At 35.8% G+C, this 22,409-nt stretch overlaps 1 long non-coding RNA gene across 1 annotated transcript in view; it reads left to right on the plus strand.

Annotated features, from left to right (window-relative positions):
• The window catches only part of LOC120225663, an 82,274-nt gene extending 60,166 nt beyond the window's left edge, over positions 1-22,108 (plus strand). Inside the window, exon 4 of the long non-coding RNA XR_005526852.1 lies at positions 21,949-22,108. This is a non-coding gene — a long non-coding RNA (uncharacterized LOC120225663). The remainder of the gene's footprint in view (positions 1-21,948) is intronic.
• The last annotated feature ends 301 nt before the right edge of the window (positions 22,109-22,409 follow it).

Raw genomic sequence — 22,409 nt, forward strand, 5'->3', positions numbered from 1 at the left:
GGCACTCCCAAGTACCTTGCTTCTAAACAATAGCATACAACAAAGAGGAGAAAATGTCACTTCCATAATTAGACTACATAAAATTTTGACTACTGTCTTTCTGGGTGGTAGGCTGTCTCTTGCTGGTATTGATGAAATAAACAGTCATGCTGGAGAGATCCATTTATAGGAACTATAGGGCAACTTCCAGACAATAGCTAGCAAGGAAATGAGGACCACAGTCCCACAATCCTTAAGAAACAAATACCACCAAACAATCGTGTAAGCAAAGCCTGAACGGAATCCTTCCCCACCTGAGCTTTCAGATGAGACCTTAGCCCTGAAAGCACCTTGATTACAATTTCATGAGAAACAAAAGCAGAGGACCCTACTACCTTGCAGCTAGATTCATGAAGTACAGACACTGAGAGATGATACATGTATTTTATTTTAATTTGATAATTTGTTATATGGCACTAGACAATGAATAGACAAATTAGATTATTTTTTTCTGAAAGTAGCATTTCCTATAGATCTGTAGACAGGGATTCTTATACAACATGAGTCTTTGCCAAAAAATTAATAAGAGCTAGAGAAATGTGATTTAGTGAATTTTTCTGTGAGCCCTCTAAAAATACTAAGTTCATAAACCTCGACTTTAACTCAACAAAGTCTTTAAGGATTTTGGGGGGCAAATTCAAGATAGTAAAGGCAACAAAAGTTATTATCTCATAAGCCAATCTAATATAGTGATGGAACTTGAAGCCCCTAGAGGAATGAGCAGATATTATGCCCTTTAGAATATGTCAAATAGGCTCTTTTCAAATGCTGGGCTATAGTAAATTCTTGGCTGTACCCTCTCAGGAATGCTGCAGGGAAGATATTCTGTGTTGTCAGTTAAGAGACCATCCATATGCTTTTTATGTGTGTGGCATACAGGCAGAAAGCCTGGCATTCTCATCAGAAAATTGAGGAACCTGGCTCACACTCTGATCTTGACAGAGGGTCATTCAACTCCCATTTGGAAAAAAAGCTGCCAGGTGTAAATACATAGTTTTGTTTTTTTTTCCCTCAAAAAATAATTAGAATTTGTTCAAGAATTTGGCTAAGGCCTCTGAGATCCTATGTATCTATCTCATTTGCTTGGGAGAAGGGGTTTTGACTTGAATAAACTACTAAGGGTAGTCGTTAACCAACTGGCTTCCAAGACTCTACGTGGACCTCATTAATATTCTACATGTGATCTGCTTTTGATGAAGACTTCAGACTTGTGCCAATATATGATAGCTGTAAATCATAACCTCAAAGAATTAATGACTAAACTTCTTGGATAAAGGTACTTAGCACTCAGTATTTCTGCATTTTAAGAGGATTAATGAACTCTTCTTCTTTCAGCATTTGATAATTACATGTAGTTTTTTTTCTTTCTTGGAAGAAGACCATATAATTAATTTAATAAATCATTAAAGATATTCAACTAAAGCAGTACATTGCCATGGTTAAAAGGACTAGCTCTGGGGTCAGGCTGCTTGAGTTTGATTTCTACTGTGTTTCACACACTTGCTGTATGAGCCTGAGTGAATTATTTGACTTTTCTGTTTTTTTCTTTCTTCTCTGTAGAATGTTGATAAAAAGAATGCTTGTTTTAGGGTATATTGGGAGGATTAAATACATTAAAATGTGCAAATAATGTCTCTGATCTTCTAAAATTATGAACTATTAAAAACCTAGCTAGCTGATGGTGTAATTCTTTCAGATTACAGATCTATTATAAATCCCATGTTTATAAGACTATTCCCAATTTGTTATAATAAATCCATGTCAGCAGAATAACAAAAGATGTTTTCCTTTGCAGTAGGAGCAAAATCTTTGTCCATAGTGGTGAAGAGCTACAGCAAATTAAACTATAGTTCTTTTGTAGGGGCTCCTAGAGAGTTTCTGGTTAGTAAAGCATGTGGGAGCAGCTCTTTGGTCGTCGTCACTACTGTCCACCAAATAGTCTGATTCTGTTAGGCACATGGCTGGATTGTGCCTTCCAACTGCCTTTAAATTGGGTATGGCCATGAGATTTGTATAGTTCATTTGGGTCTTGTTTTCTTTCCTTTTCCATGTCACAGCAACATTTGCAACAACGAGATCTCCATCAACCTGTTTCACAGAGCAGGGAGGACATTGAGTTAAGCTAGGACTTTGTCCTTAAGAAAGCTGGAAGTCCACTAAAAGGTATAGAATAATTAACAATTCTCCAGTGTGTGAAATGAACAAAAGACGAAGACAGACATATGCTTAGTAGAAAGCTATTCTGATATTGTAGGGAATGCTAAAAAAGGTCTACACAATGGTGGAGGGAATGGGATGAAAAAGAAGAAAAACAAATCCACAAGATACTGTAGAGATAGTACTAAAAGGGGCCTGACAGTTGATTATAGATGGGATAAAGTGTGAATGGGATCAGTTACATATACAGCCAACATTTGCATCCTCGTGATTAAGGCACACGATGTCTCCACCAGTGGAGATTGAGAACATGGAAATAAGAGCAGTCTGTGGGCAAAAGACGAGTTTATTTGAAGAATACTGAATTTTAAGATACTATTGAAACATTCACATCAAGATGTCCTGCAGTCATTTGCTAATACCTGAGAAGGAGTGATCAAAGTGTCAGGCTGAGACCCAGAAGTGTGACATCTAATTGATGTTTAGAGAAGATTTTCAAGAGGGCTGTGATTGAATGAGAAAGACAAGGAGAGGGAGAATGAGAGAAGGAGAGAGGAGGGGGACTGATGATATTAAAATTAAGGACCATTAAATTTGGTTGTCTAGTCTCATAGTTCTATATGGTACTGACAACTAAATAGCCATTGGTCTCAATTTTAAACTCCAAAGCATTACTACCACCTAAGTTTCTGATGCATATTTCTCCAGGTATTTTAGTTGAGTCCTCTGAATAATTAACTTTTGAAAAATACTGGCAAATTTAGAGTACTAGTTGTGTTTCAGACTTTTGAGGTTCCACTACATTATTAATGTTCTCTGTAATTTTGCTTTTCCTCAAAGCTGTATGGTAATATTTGCAGTTTTACAATAAGTTTAGTGTTTTTCCAACTTCGATGTATTTCTGTGTCCTGTGTATATAGTGGATTTGGGGGTAGCTAATGCATCTCAGACATAGTCATTCTGTCAAAATCTGGGCCTGAGAATAGTTCCATTTCCCTTCAGGGATAAATTTATTTTAGAGGAAATACCTACCCAGAGGGGAGAATCTAGTAGATGCATTGCTTGCTTAGCTTCTCTTGGTTGGTACATGTAAAGGGGCAAACTGGCAAATGACAGCTCACATTCAAAAACATTTGCTGAATTTACTGGGCACTTATTGATTCCATTTTCATCTAATCTTTCAGGCGAAATGTGTTCGGAAGTCCCTTGGGAATGATTAAGCACTTAGAGAAGATCACGATTTTTTTTTTTATATTAAGGTTTACAGCCTAAACCATTTTTTTTTAATTTTTTTTTTTATGTTTTATTTATTTCTAGTAGAGAGAGAGAGACAGCGTGAGCAGGGGAGGGTCAGAGAGAGAGGGAGTCACAGACTGAAACAGGCTCCAGGCTCTGAGCTGGCAGTCAGCACAGAGCCCGACGTGGGGCTCGAACCCACGAACCGCGAGATCATGACCTAAGCGAAAGTCGGACGCTTAACCGACTAAGCCACCCAGGCGCCCCTGGCCTAAACCATTTTTTAAAGAATCACATTCCAAGGGATAGTTGAAATGATCATATATTACATCCTATCCTGAGATTTAAGTTAATTTTCTTACTAATATTCTTCTCCATAATACAGAATCTCAAACTACCACATATGTCCCCACCATCAGAAGCAAACCAAAGTCAGTTGTGAATGTGAAGAAAATTACTTAAGAATAAACCAAGAAAGGAAAAGAACAAAAGAAAGGGTACTAACATATTTTTATAAAAGGATTGTTGAAAGCGTAGGTAAGTAGATGACTGATTAGCCAACACCAGTAGGTTTCTTTCTTTGTCTCCTTTGGTTAGTTTTTAACAGACATTGATAATCTAAATTCTTTCTCTATGGGGATGTTTATTTTAATAAAGGAATCTTGAATGGAAATGAATCAGGTGATGTCTCATAAGAAATACAGTTTACGAGAAGCCCAAGAAAAATTTAAGATACTTCTATCACCTTGACAGAACTCGGTGGTATTTTTTCTGAGTGACAACACGACAGAACTAGCAAAGAAATTGGGTTGATCTAGGAATGCTTGAGAGTTATTCATTTCTTTCTTTATTGCCTTGTCCATGTAAAAACACTTCTTTTTAAAACCAATTTCAGGCATTGCAGACCAAGGCTCTTCATTTAAGCTGCTTAAAAATAATGAGAAGGTTTAATTAAGAAACATTAATGTGATCATTTGAAAACCCAACACTATAATCCTGAGAGTAAGCATTATCTAATAAGGTTAAACCACATGGTTGTTCCTGAAGCTTGTGGGTTTTCTAACCTATTGGGAATTTCCAGGAGGAGAAAAAAGATTAATAAAATGGTGGATAATAATTTTTGAACATAAATTTCTTTTTCCTTTCTTATTTTATTTGGCTCTTGATAAGGTCTCTCATAAATGAGTTATTTTGGAAATAATGATAAGTGAAGAAGCAGCATCTTGACATAGGTTTAAATTGGTTATGCCCTCAGAAAAGAGGGTGCTCTGTTCTAATGGAGGAAGTTTAATGGGAAGATGCCCTGGGGTTGAGATAGGAAACAGTGCTGCTTGATGTACTTATTAACAACTAATGATGAAGATGCTGGGTTCCAATAGCCTCTGCAAAGAATTGAGGCCTGGGCTCATGGAAATTTAATCCATGATTTCCTGGGTAAACATGCCAGCTCATTCATATTTTCCTTTGCTTGGAAAGAAAGGTTCTTGCAGCTTCTGGGTGATTCAGTCAGTTGTGCATCTTACTTTGGCTTAGGTCATGATTTCATGGTTCATGAATTTGAGCCCCAGTTCAGGTGAACATGAGCCATGCTTTAAATGACCCCCCCCCCCCCAGCCGCTGTCTGTCTCTCTGCCCCTTGTGGGATTCTCCCTCTCTTGAGGAGATCACTTTCACCTCTATCACTTGCACCCTCTCCTCAATCACATGCACACACTCTCTCAAAAAAAAGAAAGAAGGAAAGAAAGAAAGAAAAAGGGAGAGAGGAAGAGAGAAAAGGAAAGGAAAAAAGAAAAAAGAGAAAAGAAAAGAAAAGAAAAGAAAAGAAAAGAAAAGAAAAGAAAAGAAAAGAAAAGAAAAGAAAAGAAGAAAGAAAAGAAAAGATTCCTAAGTACTATCTGGTTGCCTCAGTTTTAATTGCTACATTATTGTTTCTGTGGCAGTTTTGGGGACTGAGTGAGAGAAGAATGGGTGGGATGAAGCCAAAGGAGTCACAGTCGTGTGTTTATAAGTTACAAAGCAGGGTCCAGTGGGGTTCTTCAAAGTGAAACCCATAGTTGGTGGCCTGCCATGAGCTAGGAAAGAAGTCACTGAATTCCTGGGTGGAAGAAAGCCTTGGCAAACTCCTGGGGACCCTGAGAAGGCAGCTCTGTTTCAAGGGCAGTGGCAGAGCAAACAGTCGAGAAAGGCTTAGGGGCCGTGAGTACACTGAAAGCATGTGAAATGTCTGAAATGCTGAAATCAGCACTCAGCCACAAAGAAGGTTTTAGCAATACTTTCACATATGACTTCCAAACTCTAAAATACTAGCCCAAAAGATAACTGGATTTTTGTGTTTTGTGATGGTCTGTTGCATGGTATCTCTCCTTTATTTCCTAACCCTGTTGCTTTCCTTCAGTCCACTCCAGGGCTGAGTGCACTTCTTCCTCTCTTCAGTGTTCCCGAGCATGCTGCTGACATGGTGTCTTTGCAACGGCTGTTCTCTTAGCCCTGTAACACTCATCCCCCAGATTTTCTGACACCTAGCTACTTCACTTTATTATGATCTCTTGCTCAAATATCTTTTCTGATGATTCCTTTCTTTCAGATATCTTGCCTGCTGTCTACGAAAATATGAACCCCTTTGAGAGTAGGCTTTTTTGCTTTGTTCTCTGCTAAATCACCTATACCATAAACTGCATTTTATCTTACTGGGCACTCAGAAATAGGTGAAAACATGAAAAATGTTACATATTATTATTAGCTGGTTCTCCTCTGGGCTGTGTGATAAAGTTATCAGTTCTTTATTCAGTGAGATTTGGTTATTATTTCTTTCATGACTGACAGAGGAAGTAACAAGGAAAGACAATCACTTCCTCTTTTCTCTTTCTACACCTGTACCCTTACCCTCTCCCCGCCCCCGCAACCTCTTGCTCTCCTTTCCCATTTCAGATTGGCTGTAGAATCATTCTGGTTTACTTAGGCACGAGACTCATTCACAAAGCAGCATTGATTCCCAACCCTGCTAATGTTACTCTCTCAAACCTACTTAAGCAACTTCTAGCTGTGGCACCATTTCAACAAATCCTTGGAATACACTTCCTTCTTCTGCATCTTTGATATTTGCCAGCCATTTCTCCTTCAGCGTTCTGTCAGTCCATGACCTTAAAATCATTATTGCCCTAACTTTGGCAGGCGCTAGCTCATTACAGTTTTCCTGCTCCATGGGCAATCTGACTTTGTGAAGTTTTAAATGAGGAAGTTTGTAATGAACATAATTTAAATTACAAGGCCCCTACTTTGGTACTGTATGTAGAAGAAAAATGAAGGTCCTTTGTAAATTGTGTAGGGCTGACCACAGATAGAAACGTTTGGCCCACTTCAGAGAATACCAGTTTCTGCCATCTGATTCTGCTACATTAATTGAGTTTCTAGAACACTTACAGTGCTATTTGGAAGCCGATGGGTAAGAAGCAGATGGGTAAGTCAGTAGGGTAAGAGCAGAAGAGAAGTGAAAAACAATCACCAAATTGCAACCTGACTATAGCCTGTATCTGCCACTGAGTGCTGGAGCATGCACCCCTACCCTGCTTGGTGTTGTTACTTAGAAACCAACTTCCTCTGTCAGCTTTCTGATCAGACCTACCATATTTAGGCCTGGGAACTGCTATAGAGCCATTCAGTTTCTCAACCGTGTTTAACAACTCAAAATTAGATTTGAGCCCTGAAGCTTCCCATCTTAGGAGAATTATACCTACTTTACTGACCTGCAATGAAAGCACACTGCTCAATATTGAATAATATTGAAAATGGACTCTTTTTAGAATGTTTATTTTGAGAGAGAGAGAGAGAGAGAAAGAGAGAGAGAGAGCAAATCCCAAGTGGGCTCCATGCTCAGGATTGATGGGGGGCTCAATCCTATGACCTTGTGTGGCCCTGAGCTGAAATCAAGAGTCAAACACTTAAACCGAGACACCTAGGTGTCCCTGGACTCTTTTTGTTAGGGCAGTGATATAACTTCTTGCCCACACTAGAATACTTCTGAAAATAAAGGGGACACTAAAAATAGTTACAATTTTTTAAACAATTACAATTTTATACACACACGTGCACTTGAATATATATATAACACATATATAAAAATTTAGTGTCTGCTTTTTTAATCTGTATATTTGGGTATTCCTTGACTAACAAATTGGTTTTTATTATATCAGTAGATAAAAAAAAACTTATGCAAAATTATTTTATGAACCAAAAATTCTTATAAAAATTAAAGTAACATCAGTGTACATTGGAGAAAAATTTTAAAAAGTTTTTCTTCTTAATGATCTGAACATTAAATAACAAACAGAATAATTATGGTATATGCTTATATGCTTTACTTACACTTTTAGTCTTGTCTATTTCTGATATATTTTAGTATTTTTCTAAAGAATGGATTTCTTGCAATATGCTCTTATTTGTAAAATTAAATTGACTCCAATCATTTTCACAGTTGCATTTTATCATTAATATATTTGATATTGTCATCTTCAGCTGATTTGCCATGTTTTTTTTAGTTGAGGAAATGTTTTCTCTATAGATGCTAATGTACCTTGTTAAATAAGATCAAATTCTAAATAGAGAATATTCTCACTCAGTTTTGCTTTGTTTTGAAATATGGAAATATGGCTACACTAATGTTTTATATGTGCTGTCTTTCTCTACTCCATTCCAAGTATCTTGCTTGAAAAATTTTTAAAGACAACATTTTTAAGGTAAAACATAAAATTGCAGACTTCAACTCTATGCAGATTTAGAATATAAATGTGTTAACAAAAATAGAATCTCTAGAAATAAGCATGGAAGAGGGCACTTGTTGGGATGAGCACTGGGTGTTCTATGTAAACCAACTTGACAATAATCTATTTAAGGAAAAAAAAAGAAATACTTTTGCTCAAATTTAAGACATTCCAAAGTTCAATTATATAATTTAAAAATTATATTTGTATATTATTACCAAATTTATGAACCTGAAGATTCATACTTCACTTTGACATGTTTCATTATCTTCCTATTTGCAAGCAAATACTGATGTTTAACATTTACATTTTGCTAAAAGTTTTAAAAGCAGTCCTGTGTTTGTGTGTTACACTTCTAAATACTTTGAATATTAAAAATATTCAAATGATTTTGAACAAAAAGGAACCTAAATTTAAGAGCTCTTTTATAAAACTTCCTTCCTATATATGGTATTTAGTCCAGTTTCAAAAGTAGCACCATGACTAAGTGGGGTATATTCCTGAGATGCATATACAAATCAATTAATATAATAGACTACATTAACAGAATAAAGGATAAAAATCACACGATCATCTCAATAGATGAAGAAAAAGCAGTTGACAAGATTCAACACCCTTTCACGATAAAAACTGAAAAAAAATATAAGGTTAGAAGGCATTTAACTCAGCATAATAGTTCATGTGTGACAAACTCATAGCTTATATTAACTTATCAGTGAAAAACTGAAAGCTTTTCTTTTCTTTTTTTTTTTTTTTTTTTCATTTTTGAGAGAGAGATAGAGATAGAGACAGCACGAGCAGGGGAGGATCAGAGAGAGAGAGAGGGAGATACAGAATCTGAAGCAGGCTCCAGGCTCTGAGCTAGCTGTCAGCACAGAGCCCGATGCGGGGCTCGAACCCACGAACCGCGAGATCATGACCTGAGCCAAAGTCGGATGCTCAACCGACTGAGCCACCCAGGCGCCCCTGAAAGCTTTTCTACTAAGATCAGGAGCAAGGTAAAGAAGCTCACTCTCATCACTTACATTCAGGATGGTGCTAGAAATCCTAACCAGAGTAACTAGGCAATAAAAGGAAATAACAGGCATCCAAATCAGAAAGGAGAAAGTAAAATTAACTGTTTGCAGATGACACAATGTTATACATAGAAACCCCAAAGACTACCAAAAAAGGAAAAAAAACTACAACAACCCTGTTTAATACCTAAATTCAATGAAGTTGCAGAATAAAAAATCAACATATAAAAAATCAGTTGTGTTTCTATGCACTAAGAATGAACTATCCAAAAATGACATTAGGAAAATAATCTTACCTACACTTGCATTGGAAAGAATAAAATACATAGGAAAGAATTTAATCAAGAAAGTGAAAGACTTGTACTTGAAAACTACATAATAGTGATGAAAAAATTAAAGAAAAGATAAGTAATTTGGAAGACATCTTGTGTTCATTGTTAGGAAGACTTAATATGGCAAAAATGTCCATACTACCAAAGTGATCTATGATTCATTGTAATTTCTGTAAGAATTACAATGGCATTTTTTTTACAGAAATTGAAAAGAAAATCCTAAAATTCATATGGAATCACAATAGACCCACAACTCAACACAAAAAGAAACAAATAGTCCAATTTAAAAATGGCTCAGTCAGTTAAGCTTCTGACCCCTGATTTTGACTCAGGTCATGATTTCACAGTTTGTGAGATCAAGCCCAGCATTAAGCTCTGTGCTGTCAGCTTGGAGCCTGGTTGGGATTCTCTCTCTCCTTTCTCTCTACCCCTTCCCCTGCTCCCACACACACTCTCTCCCTCAAAATAAAAAAGATAAACATTTTTTTAAATGAGCAGAAGACACGAACAGACATTTCTCCAAAGAAGACATACAGGTGGCCAACATACACATGAAAAGATGCTCAACATCACTAATCATCAGGGAAATACAAATCAAAACCACAATGTAATACCACTTCACATCTGTCAGAATATCTAAAATCAACAACACAAGAAGCATTGGCAAGTGTGTGGAGAAGAAGGAACACTTGTGCACAGTTCATGAGAATACAAACTGGTGCAGCTACTGTGGAAAACAGTATGGAAGTTTTCCAAAAAAATTAAAAATAGAATTGCCATGTGATCCACTAATTCCACTACTGGGTATTTACCCAAAGGATATGAAAACACAAATTTGAAAAGACACCTGCACCCCTATGTTGATAGTAGCATTATTTATAATAACCAAAATATGGAAGCAACCCAAGTGTCTACTGATAGATGAATGGATGAACACAACATGGATGGATATAGAAGGTATAATACTAAGTGAAATAATTCAGTCAGAGAAAAAACAAATACCATAGGATTTCGCCCATAGGTGGAATTAAAAAAAAAAATGAGGAAAAACAGAGACAAACCAAAAAACAGGTTCATAACTATAGAGAACAAGCTGGTAGTCACCACAGGGGAGGTAGTGGGAGGATGGGTTAAATAGGTGAAGGAGATTAAGGATGCACTTATTGTGATGAGCACTGAGTAATGTATAGAATTGTTGAATCACTATATTGTATACCTGAAACTAATACAACACTACCCTAGTTATACTGGAAATAAATAAATAAATAAATAAATAAATAAATAAATAAATAAAGTTCACAGTGATCATCCCGGGTTATTTTAATACAGTTAATATTAACAATTTATTAAAGTTGAAAAATCTTACACAAATATTAATCTTGGTGGTATGCTGTGACAATATGAATATGTTAAGAATGAATTGTGACAAAATATATGGTCATCACATTCCTTATCCAGATTGGACTTCTCCAGGGCATCTGTTGAGTGCTCCTGCTCTCCAGAGGGTGTTGGGTTGAACAATAGTAAAATTGAGTTGTTTTGCAACTTATTAGCTATGCCATCTCAGGATATTTATTTGCACTCTATTTTTCCTATTCATAATAAAGTTATTAATACCTAACTCCCTGGAACATTGTGAAAGATTAAATTAGGAAAACTTTAAAAGAGGCTGGCACAAAATAAATTGCTCAAATAATGATAGATATTTTTATTAACTATGATATTAATAATATCATATTGCTTAAAATATGTAATAATGTGTCAATTATAATTTTCATATCTTTGAGGAAGTTTTTATCATTATTTTCCTGCCAAGAACTGTATCATGGTAATATTGAAATGGGCACTGTTACGCATTTTTTTGAGGGTGGAATTGTGGTTTTAAAGGACAAGTTGGCAATGTAAATCAAAATCCTTAGACTTATGCACAGTATTTAACCCTATAATTGACACATTTCTTGATATTTATTCAAAAGTAATAAGCATGAATATGACAGAATAGAGCCACAAAATTTCATTATATTGCTGTTTAGACAGCAAGAAATTGGAAGCAACCTAAGTGTCCAAATATAAAGTCTCTATTTAATAAATCATGACACAAATATATAATGTAATAGTGTAAGTCATTAAAAATATGATTTAAATTTAATGACATGCAAATATATTCATGACATCTTCATTAAAATAACAGCCTACAAAACTGTATGTATTATTGATTCCCAACTTTGTTTTAAAATATTTTTTAAGTTTACTTATATATTTTGAGGGAGAAAGAGAGGGCGAGTGAGCACATACAAGCAGGGGAGGGGCAGAGACAGAGAGAGAGAGAGCAAATCCCAAGCATGCTATCAGCATGGAGCCTGATGTGGGGCTCGAACTCAGGAACTGCCAAGATATGACCTGAGCCAAAATCGAGTCAGATGCTTAACTGATTGAGCCACTCAAATACCTGTCTTAAAATGTTTTAACTCAAACACACAAACACAACGTAAGAATTAGAGTCCCTAAACCAAATTGTTAGCAATGATTACCTCTGAATAGTAAAATTACAGGTTGTCTCATTTCAAGTGTTTTTGGTTGCACAGAACCACCAAACCAGTTCAGACTGGCTTAAAAATGAGAGTTGCATACTGGCTTAAAAATGAAAGAGCCTCAGAGTAGAGTGGCTTTCTGGAGTAGCTGCATCAGGAGGCCCATTCTCATCCTCTCATATGTTTCCAGCTCTGCCTCCTCTTCTGTGTGAAGGCCTGATCCTCAGGATGGCCTGTGTGCTTCATGAAGCACAGTGTCAGCTGTGGCTCTAGGCCACATATGGCAAACTAGCTTAACCTTGACCATAAAAGAGGAGTTTTGTTCATCTGATTTGACCAACTAGAGGCAGACACTGAGGTCAGAGGAACACCCACACTGAATGGGTTGGGTTGGTTGGATGTTGCTGCCCAGCTGTGCGTCAGTCACTACTGCATGGGAAGCATCAAACTGATTGCTTTACTTTGAGACAATTCTGGAGGAGGAATGAGGTCAATGCCATGTAAATTCTGTGGTTGCTATGTGATGAAAAAGAGGTGGAGCCAGGGCTGGTAGAGACAACAGAGCATCTCTTTCCATATAAGCATTTTCTATAAATGGATATTGTATTAATTATAATAAGTGACCTACCCAAATGGTAACTACAAAATCTTCATTACACAGACCAATTTAATTAATAGAACCAGAATTAATGGAACCCTCAGTAACTGAAACCATTATTATTAATACTGAAACTTTAAGAGAAAGTGGCATATAGCAAGAAAACCATCAAAACGCACAATTTCCAGGCAATAACTTTGGGATAAGAACTGATCTGGCAGAATCTTCTGTATCTCCTTCATCTTTGGTCACAAACAGTGACTTGAGTTCCAAATGAGGACCATGAAATCTATCATTTAAGTGAATATGAATTAAATTTTTCTTCAAATTGCCTACCCAGGCCAAAAAGGGGTAATGATATTTTGATGAAGAAACAGTCTACTTCATAAGTACCAAAACTGAAAGTGGTTTTCATAAAGGCACTTCAAAATCAAAATCAATCACCCGGAAAAAAGGTATTCTAACTAGTTTCAGATTGGCTGGGCTATAATTTTATATGGATCTTTGAGTGTTTTGTCACCATGGTTTGTAGCCTCCCAAGTCTGATATGTTCCTCAGTTGAGCAATGAGGCAAACCAAAGGAACCTCATGGACTAGGGGCCAACAGTGAGGTTCTAGCTGCAATTATTCTACCACTTATCTGATGTATATCTCAGGCCAGTCACTTCACTGTGGCCCAATATTTCCAGGGTTTTACATTGAGATAATTGAGCTAAATGAACCCTGAGTTCCCTTCCTATTCTAAATTGGGACATTTTATGTTGGCTTGCTCCAGACAATTGACAGAATCGTGTTTCTCTTCACTTTGTGACCCTGCCTCAGAAATCAAAGTACAAGTTAAACAGAGGTGTATTTTTATAACACAGCATTTTCTTCAGTGTCTGATTCAGTTTTCACTGCTGGATCCCAGAGCCTATTTGCGAAGGGATGTTAAAAAATGAAACAAAATGGACTGCCGTGTGCATTTGACGCTCATAGAGCTGTTATACTTCTCACCTTTGTCATCTTACCCTCTGCTTTAGTTTTTTTTCTTTCTTTTTTTAACTTTTTTGAACATCAGGTGAAGAGCACTGAATTAATCACACACCTCATTTCAAGGCACACTATCATTTGTCCATGCAAAGCCTGTTTCTTAGTTTCTCTTCCCAATTATTCATATTTAACCTGTACCCCCTCCCTTCAAACATTCTTATGTGTTTTTTTAATGTTTATTTATCTTAAGAGAGAGAGTGCACACCCATGCCTGAGGTGGGAGGGGCAGAGAGATAGGGAGGAAACCCCCTCAAGCACCTTTAGATCATGACTTGAGCTGAAATCAAGAGTCAGATGCTTAATTGACCGTGCCATCCAGGTGCCCCTTTATTTTTTTACTGCATATTCTATTTGCAGGTGCCCTAGCAAAATTCATTATTGTTTTACTGCACATAGTTTACAGAAGAGGAACTGTATTACTGACCTCATTCTATTCTTCATTTTTTAAATTCAGCATTATACTGAATTTAATATTTTAAATACTTTTTTTCATTTTGCCCTGTGTACCCTAGTGTAGTGTACTTTGTGATTGCAGTCTAGCTACAATATTTTACCTGCCACTCTCCTACAGGACACATGGGCCGCCTTCTACTTCCAGCCACAACATGTGGTATCACAGCGAATATCCTCAGACTTGGTCCCTTATGAACCTGTAAGAATAGGGGACAGATCATCAGGGCAGAATGGCTTCCTACGATATGTATAGACATAATTTGCCTAAGTCATTCTGGACTGCTCTCCAGCATGGCTGTGCAAAACAGTGCACTGTGGATTTTTACTGTTCCACTTTATGCCTGTGAGGTTTACTCACTGTTGTGTGTACCAGGGATTGTGTTCCTTTTCAATGATGTTTTGTATTCTGATGTTTGAAAATACCACACTTCAGTTGAGTGTCCATCTTTGGCTCAGGTCATGATCTCTCAGTTTGTGAGTTTGAGCCGCGCATTGGGCTCTGTGCTGACAGCTCAGAGCCTGAAGCCTGCTTCTGGATCCTGTGTCTCCTTGTCTATCTCTGCCCCTTTCTCCCACTTGCACTCTGCCTCTCTCTCTCTCAAAAATAAATAAACATCAAAAAAAGAAAGAAAGAAAATACCACACTTCACTTACCTATTCTAGAGCTGACACATTTGTGTTGTTGCCAGATGGGCTATTATGATAAAAAGCATTCTTGTAAATATAGTTTAATTTCTTTCGATTATATAACCACAAGTAGAATTGCTAGGTCCTAAGGTATATTACAAGTAGCTTTAGTAGACACTGCGGTTTTCCAAAATGTTGTACCAGTGGAGTCTCCCATAGGAAACGTAGGCGAATCCAGTTGTTTCAGATCCTTGTGAGTTCTTTAATTTCAGACATCACGGTAGGTATGTAGACGTATCTCATAGTAGCTTTAATTTGTCTTTCCTTGATGGGTAATGATACCAGGTACTTTTTTCATATACTTATTAGTGACTTGGATACCCTCTTTTTGTGAAATGCTTGCCTGTGTTTTTCTCAGGGTTGTTTTGTTTTTAAATTTGTAGGATATGTTCTGAAAATAGGTCCTTTATCAGAAATATGCATTCCAAATATATCTTTAAGTATGTGGCTTGCGTTTTTCCTGATGTTAGTAGTGTCTTTTGATAAACAAACTATTTTCACTAAAGCCAGTTAAGCAATTCTTTTTTAATTGTTAGTGGTTCCTACATTCTATTCAAAAATTCCTTGCCAATTCCAAAGCCATAATGGTATTCTTCTGTCCCCCCCGCCATAAGTGTTATTGTTTTACTTTTTATATTTTGGTGTCTGATTCATCCTAACTCATTTTTTAGTATGTGTGAGATGAGGTCAAGGCTTTTTATTTGTTTGTGTAAATATTCAATTAACAACATTCAGGCAATTCTTGTAAAGTAGGAAACCATGAAAGGGAAAGCTGCTTTCTTTAAGAAGGAACTAAGCTTCGGCTTTATCTCTGTCATTGTTTAGCTGTCTGATTTTAATTAACCCTTTTGTTATCACATGTCTTCTATAAATCAAGAGCATAGGACTAGGTAATCCCTATGGAATTGTTGACCTGTAAAATCCTACAGTTATGCAATTGGTAGAGCATATGTTTCTTGATCTTGGGATTGTGAGTTTGAGTCCATGTTGGCTGTATAGATTACTTTAAAAATAAAAAAAAGAAATTAGGGGTGCCTGGGTGACTCAGTAAAATAAGTGTTTGACTTTGGCTCAAGTCATGATCTCACAATTTTTTTTAACATTTATTTATATATTTATGTATTTATTTATTTAAGAGAGAGAGAGAGGAACTGAGCAGGGATGGGGCAGAGAGAGAGAGAGAATCTGAAGCAGACTCCAAGCTCTGAACTCTCAGCACAGAGTCCAATGTAGGGCTCAGACTCACAGACCATGAGATCATGACCTGAGCTGAACAGATTCTCAACCAACTGAGCCATCCAGGCACCCCATGACTTCAGAATTTGTGAATTGGAGCCCCACATTGAGCTCTCTGTTGTCAGCACAGAGCCCACTTTAGATCCTCTGTCCCCCATTTCTCTGTCCCTCCCTCACTTGTGCTCTTGATTTCCCTCAAAAATAAATAAACATTTTACAAAAATTAAAATTAAAAAAAGTCGAGATAGTTTAAAAAGTCTTGTAGAAATACCACAATATTGGGAACTAGAAAATAAAACCAGGCACTACAGTTTTTATCTTCTAATCTCACTATCACTCCCTGAACATGTTTTCTGTCTCTTCTTTATAAGCACCTTCACCTTGTCAAATATGTGTAAGGATGGAAAAGTAATTTTCCCACTACCCTTCTGAGTTTTTGGTTGAGATCTCTGTAATAAAAGGCAGATTAAGAGGAGGAAGAAAAAAGAAGAGAAAAACAGATATAAATTTATGAATATGTATATTTCATGTATATATAAATGGGAGATACCCAGGGAAAATATGTAACTCAGTATGGTGGCTTAGAATTCTGGCTCATAGACCATCTTTGTGGATATCCAGTTTATTTGTGGATAAATGATAAAATTAAGGAAAGCAGATTTTAGGGATTCCAAGGGCTGAGATAAAGGCTAATTGGCAGTTTGTTATGTAGATTTCTCTGGTGACTTCTCCAGTCTGATAGGATCTAAAGTTGTCTGTGGGGATTAACCTATGTCCTTCCTGATAGAGAGAGGAGGAGGAAAACCTTGCAAATTTATATTCAGCTTTTAGACAAATAGAAGAGGGCAAAAAGCTTTTCTTGCTTCTGCTTCCTCATCTGCCTCAGCTCAAAATAATCCTTATGCCAAAGTGGCATATTTTTTAGTGACATAATCTGCTATCCTTCATTTGCCTCAAGAATTTTTATTTATTTGGAAACCAAAAGACACTTGTGATTATTATGCTACCTCGTCTCAAAAGCAAGATTTATGGTTTCTAGAAAAATTGTTTTATTTTCCATGGCTTTTTTTTTAAGTTTTTCTCTTTATCAAAGGTTTTCAACTATTTGATTTTGCTGTTCCTTGGCATGGTATTTTTTATATTTTCTGTTTAGGTTTTTTTGATACCCTTGGAAATATTTGGTTATTACTTATTCAAATCTTTTTGGCCCACTCTTCTCTGTCAGACATTCCAGTTGCATGTATGTTGGAATGCTTGATATTATATCATAGGTCATTGATGCTCTTCCAGTTTATTTTCTCTCCATGCTTTATTTTGGATGGTTTCTATTGCTTCTTCAATTGCATCTTCAAGTTCCCTGATTTTTCTCTTTCAAAGAATCTGATCTGTTATTGATCATATCTAGTATATTTTTCATTTCATATATTGTATTTTTTTTAAATCTTTAGATGTCGTAGGTAGATCTTTAAAGAATATTTTCTATTTTTCTCATCATACTTGTTTTCCTCTACCTTCTAAAAACAATGGAGCACTTTTATAACAGTGGTGTTAATATCCCTATCTAATAATTCCATTTTTCCCCACTGTTTCTCTCTGTGTCTACTGGGTCATATTTTCCTGGTTAGGTCAAAATATCCTGCTTTCCCATGTGCCTCCCAATTTCTTCAATGGATGCTGGACATTGTAAATTTTAAACTGCTGAATTTTAGATTGTGTTTTATCTTTTCATTAGCATTTGACTTTTGTCCTGGCAGACAGTTAAATTATTTGGGTTCAGTTTGATCCTTTTGAGACATGGTTTTTAGTTCTTTTGGGGTGGGTCCAGACTAGGTTTTATTCGAGGACTAATTAAGCTCCAAATATAAGACACTATGTTCTGAGTACTCTACCTGATGCATCAGAAGATAGGAAGCTTGGGAGAAGCAAAGATTATTCATGCTAGGTTCCTCTCACGTGTCCACAGATCATTACTCATTTAAAGACATGGATCAACTCAGTAACTAAACCAAATTACAAAATTGTTGTTAAATTCAACAAAACTTATTAACTCAAATTGTAAAAATCTTCATTTGTTTGGTATTTCTCAATAATAATTATATGCAAAACATTTTACTAGATACTCTGAGGTACACAAAAATTAATCTACCACAGATCACAGTCATGTTTGAGCAATCTATCTGCTGATAAAACTTGTAAATTCTCATTTAGTATTAGCAAAAAAATGGAGAGGAAAAGAGAAATGATAATCTCCTTATTTTTACCAGAAAAATATGTCTCCATAGGCATATTAAGTGTGTGAGGGAAATAAGAGGGGGAAAAAAAAAGCTCTTGTGTGAAAAATACTGTCAATATTTGCATAAGTCTCTATGGAAATAAATCTTAATCAGTCTTCAAAAAAAAAAATAAATAAAGACATGGAGGGACTCCTCTGTGTATCCACAGAATTTGCTGGGAAGTTCTCTTTTCTCTAGCACTGGGCCCTGTTAATTCTGGTTGCTTCTACTTCTATGAACATTCATTTCTGTCTCCTGAACATAGTGAGGCTGCTGGGTTCTGTTTGAGTCCCATCTCTTCCCTACAGTCTGGAAACTGCTTTTAGGCCACATGATAAACTGAAACAATTATAGTATTCATCTTAATTCCCTTCTCTCAGGTATCATAAGTCATTTATATCCATTGTCCAGTGTCTGAGAATACTTGATTGATATGTTCTCTCCAGTTTTCTAGTTGTTTGAGGCTGTAGGTTAAATTCATATCTTGTATCTACACCATGATTATTAATGGAATTCCTTCCTTTCTTTTATAGAAGAATATCTTTTCTGGCTTTTTTTTTTTTTTTTAACAGTTTGCCTCTTCCCTGTTTTCTGTTTCAGAATTGTTTTGGTATTATTTTTTAAAGTCATTACAGTTGCATTTTCTGCAGAATTACCCTCTTTAATATGCTCACCATGGTACACAGCTTGGCATCTTATTGACAAAATGGATTTGGTTAACTCTGAAATGTGCCAATCTTGGGAACTGAGACACTAAGTTCAGTATTACTAGATTTCTTTTTTCATTATATCAGAGAATTGTAGCATGGTTTTGTATCTAAACAGGAAAAAAGGTATAATGATATCAGACAGATAATGAAAGCAAAGCTTGAGGAAATCCAAACTACTTTATAGATTCTGCAGTAAATCTCACAGGTTAAAATAGTCACAAGACAGAAAGCATTGCCATGTCTTATCTTGACAAGTATTTAAACTTATTCAGATTCAGACACTGTCAAATATAAACCTACTATTTCCTTTAGCTGTTTATAAGAAAAAAACAATCCCAGTCCTGATCTGTAAAGTATGAATTTTCAAATGAACAAAAATAATAGCACTATCTGAACTATTCCATTCAGTAATTTATAGAGGAGAAAATACTTTGGGTATTAAATTTTTCATGCCACACCGAATAAAGAATTAGCTAATACCTGTAGTGTTTTATTTTATATTTAGACACTTAAGACATTTAAAGTAGATAAAAATATTTTACTAAAGTTAATTTTCATCTGAAAAATTTATAATCTATGCAATTCAGTTACAAATGAGACTGCTGTATGTTTTTGGAAATTTTGAGTTTAAAAAAGAATCACATTGGATTATTTACTATCATTCCTTCCCTTTCCTTGGTTTCCTGGATATTCAGATTTACATCCATGGTCCTAGAAAAATTAACATTAATGTTATTTTAGACAAGATATTCATAATACCAAAATAACATGAATTTAGAATAATGTTTAGCTTAGTTGGACGTATAAATTTCTCTAATTGTTCTGCCAAGTATCTGCATATTTATTCATGGAAATTAATCCATGTATTTATAACAATTTATGGTCATTTTAAAAGAAATGTGAGAAAAGAGGTAGGAATGATGATTCCAAGAGATATGAAAGATTTAATTTCTACCTAGGTTTGAAAAAACAACAGTAGCAACAAACTTTAGAATAGATAAATTTTACAATTTAAGATAGTACCTTTAAGTTCAATATTTTCTCTACCTCTAGATTTACTTCTTTTACTACAGATTTGGTAATAGATATTTTAAATTCTCACTGAGTCAGTGTTGAAAGGGGGATCAGTAGGGATTGATAATAGAGTTTGCTCTAGATATTTGAGTAAGTAGGTTTTTGTAAAATATTAGAGGCTAATGGATATTTTTCAAGCATACCCTATGAGGACAGTGGTAAACAAAATAGAATCTTTGTAATAATGAAATTACATTCTAGGGAGATAGACAATAAAGAATTAGGAAAATAAGTAGAGATTTCAGTTATTTTTCACTGCTAAAAAAATAAAAGAACATAATATGGTAGAGTAATTGGGGTGGGGGATGATTCTGCCTAGTGTGCCTAGGGTTGACCTCTCAGAGATTCTATTTGCACTGGATCCCAAACAATGAGAAAGCAGTCATGCAGGAAGAGAAAGATTTGTAAGTGGAAGGAACAACATGTGAAAAGGCCTAGATGCAACACCATAAGGGATGGTAAATATGAAGTTGGAGATGGAGGCAGGTCCAGGTTAGGTGTGACCATTTAGGTTGTGGTAAGCAAGAGATTCAAGTTTTATTGTAAATAAAATGGGGTACTACTAGTAGGGTTTAGATAGAAAAATGACATGGTCTATTGTACATTTTTAAGAAGTTATTCTGGCTACTCTTGGAGGATGGGATTTAGGAACCAGGGAGATGGTGAGAGACTTTTTGGAAATAACAATAAATGCTCATTGAACTAATCAGTAGGTTAGTAAACTGTGCTTGGATTTGAGGTACATTTTTAGAAGTAAATAGAAACAAATAAATTTAATAGATGAATATGAAGAATTTAGGAAAGAAAGTTTTTACCTTTACATTGGGTAATTAATCTTGCTGGAGGAAAAGAAATACCTTGGGAAAGATTTTATTTGTTTGCTACAGAATCAGGTCTGTACAGTAGTTTAGTGCAAGGTCAAATTGAGTTGTTATGGACACAGGCAGTAAGCTATTGCTTATAAATCTGGTTTTGGATATAAGCTGTGAATGGGCAAAATAATTTGATAGCCATCCGCATACTTGTGATATTTAAGATGATAGGGCTGATGATGTCTAATTTGAAAATATGGAGAGAAAAAAGAAAAATTCCAAGGACAGAATTCTATAGGAACCCAACATTTATTTGCAGGCTTGGTGGAGGAACGCAAGGTCTCACATGCTTTTACTTGCAGTAATACATTCTCAGTTTATTAGTTCAGGTTTATTGCTCATTTCTTTAAATCAGTTTTTTAAAAATTATTTTCTGCTTATTTTTTTCTGTTTATTTTCTGTTTGTTTTCCCCCCAAAAGTGCACATTTAAGGATAAGGACTCTACTGCTAAAAGACTTGGGTTACTATATACTCAAAGTACTGACTTAGCTTCAGTTAAGTTAAAATACATGTTTTAAGTTCATTTATTTACTTATTTTTTAAATAATCTCTACACCCAACATGGGGCTCAAACTCACAACCCTGAGATAGAGTCACGTGCTCTTCTGACTGAATAAGCCAAGTGCCCCATTCAATTTAGTTATTTATTATATTGTAAATGCAGTAAGAATATTGATGAAAACCCCTCCTCTCTGTAGTATTGTTTGCAAACAGGCCCTAGTTTTTTTCTCAAGCTGACTTGCAGCTCCTCTCATCAAGGTGTGGATTTTGTTATCTACCTTTTGCATGTAGGCTAGGTTTATGACTTGCTGTAGTCAATAAAATGTAGTAGAAGTGATACTATCCTAATTATGTGCATAGGCCACAAGAGGCCTTGTCTGTTTCTCTTCTGTCTCTCTTTGAATTCTGCCTTGTCACCAAGTTACCTGTCAAATTCTGTCTAGCCTAGTGAAGGATGAAAGATCATATGGAACAGAGATAAGCCATCCCAGCTGAAGTCATCTTAGACCAACCAGCCTCCAGCTAACCCAATGCCAGATCATAGACACATGGGTGAGAACAGCTAGGATCAGAAGAAACACTCGTCTGAGCTCCATCCAAGTTGCCAACACCCAAAATCATAATGTAAATAAATAGTTGTTGTTTTAACTATTGATGTTGTGTTAGGTTTGTTACACAGTAATAGCTGATACATTTTGCTTTCATTTTTTTAGCATCTGATAAAGATAGAGGATTGGAGGGATACTGGCTCCACCTGAATCTTCCAGATGTGATGACTTGGCACTCTTAGGACCTAACTAGATTGTATTCTAATATCCATATAAAATTGCCACTGAGTCAGTGTGGTATCCTATCAAGAGCCATGGGCTGGTTGTGAAGAAACTTGTGTTCTAGCCCTGACTTA

This window comes from Hyaena hyaena, unplaced genomic scaffold (genome assembly GCF_003009895.1).
Source record: "Hyaena hyaena isolate Hyena2069 unplaced genomic scaffold, ASM300989v1 scaffold_1470, whole genome shotgun sequence".
In the NCBI taxonomy this organism is placed as follows: Eukaryota; Metazoa; Chordata; class Mammalia; order Carnivora; family Hyaenidae; genus Hyaena; species Hyaena hyaena.